This window comes from Primulina eburnea, chromosome 14 (assembly GCF_022965805.1).
Source record: "Primulina eburnea isolate SZY01 chromosome 14, ASM2296580v1, whole genome shotgun sequence".
Classification (NCBI taxonomy): Eukaryota; Viridiplantae; Streptophyta; class Magnoliopsida; order Lamiales; family Gesneriaceae; genus Primulina; species Primulina eburnea.
Window position 1 is genome coordinate 16,717,116 of NC_133114.1, and position 2,010 is coordinate 16,719,125.

Here is a 2,010-nt window from a genome sequence, read left to right on the forward strand (position 1 = left end):
ACTTATATTAGTCCTATATTTCATATAGATTGTTAGTCTTTCCGGGCGGAATTACGCGTTTTTTGTTATTTTTGGTGTGATCGCAGGAACCTAGGTGAAGCCACTGAAAGGGCGTGAAAAGGAGCAAAAATGGTGCCTAGTAGAAGAAATGTGAGCCAAGCAAGCAATGGAATGCAGAAGCACCCGCGCACATGCGCCTCCCAAAGCGCGCACATGCGCGAACCATACAGTGAGCAGCGCGCATATGCGCCGCTCATGGCGCGCATATGCGCGAGAAAGAGAACAGGCGAGTCCACAGCATCGCGCACATGCGCCACCCAAGGTCGCGCACATGCGCGACCCATCCAGAGAGCAGCGCGCATATGCGCCGCTCATGGCGCGCATATGCGCGCAAGAAGGAAGCCCACTCCAGGAGACCCGCGCATATGCGCGAGTCTGTGCCGCGCATATGCGCGCGGCGCGACGTCTGAAATTAAAATAGGTTTTCGCGCGGACTTAAAGGGCATTCTAAAATTTTAGATAGCAGCCGTCACAAGGAGCAGGAAAAGAACGAAAAGGTCAGAGAAAACGAAGGACGGAGCGCGAAGAACGGAGATTGAAGACGCTTAATCCGGACACGGAGACGCACTTCCATCTCTCGCCAACACGTTCTTAATTCGGTTTCTTACTTTTACGTTTTTAATGACTACAAACAGGTTTTGTTGTGATCTACTTTTGAGTATGAACTAAATTTTATTTTCTAGAGATTGACGTAGTCGAAGTCGAACCTATGTTAACGACGTTTTGATATTGCATTGAATTATTTCATCGTGTTTATTTGTGATTGCCTTTATTAAATGCTTTTGGATTATTGGCCATAATTCGAATGATAAAATAATTGAGATCTAACACTCGAGAGAGGTGATCGAAATTAGGACAGGGGAAATCGCATCGTCAGATGTTTATAGCGTGCAAAAGATGTATAACTTTGGCGAAACCATAATAGAACCTTGTGTGCATTTATAACTGTTGCATGATTTTGAATAGACATATTAAAATCGGTAATAGGTAATACATTTCTATTTAGCACTCGACAGAGGGAATAGAAAATATTGTGAGTTCTTGGTTAATAAATATGGTGCAATTTAATTTAATGTTAGTCCTGGTTAATTTAGCATAGGGGAGACTCGACGAAATCATATCTCTAGATTTATTTACTCATTGAAATTCGACTGGGTGCTAGAATTACAGGATTCGTTATTTTATTTGAATTGATTTTAAACCAACCATTCGATTTGTCTAAATAAAGTTGAGCTATGTCAATTATGGTAATTAATATACAACTTTGAATAATTACTCCTCGTGGGATCGATATCCGTACTCTAACCAGTACTAAAACTTGACACCGTATACTTAAGGTAGTGAAAACACGCAACAAGTTTTTGGCGCCGTTGCCGGGGAGTAAACTATTTAATTGCATATTGATATCATTACTAATTAGTCTTTATTTTAATTTAGACTTCATTTTATTTTGTTTTCTTTACTTTGTTAATCTATAGTCTTTTTGTTTTGCAGTGCATGCGAAAATATCAAAATCCCGACTTGCTAATTTTTGATCCTGAGATCGAAAGAACTGCCAGGAGATTAAGGAAAGCAAAGAGAGACGAAATTAAAGCAATGGCTGAAAACAGAGACAACCAGAATGAACTCCCTAGAGAGGTGCCAATCCGAGAACATTTCCGTCCTATCATCAACGCTCACTACTCTGGAATAGCTCGCGGGACCATTGCTGCTAACAACTTCGAGCTAAAGCCCGCACTCATTAACATGGTTCAACAGAACCAATTTGGAGGAGCAGCCACTGCAGATCCCCATCTTCACTTACGAACTTTTCTGGAGATCACGGATACGGTAAAAATGAACGGTGTTTCTGACGAACTTATTCGATTGCGCCTTTTTCCGTTTTCTCTTAGGGATCATGCAAGGAGTTGGCTCCAATCTCTACCGCTGGGAAGTGTTACTACTTGGGCG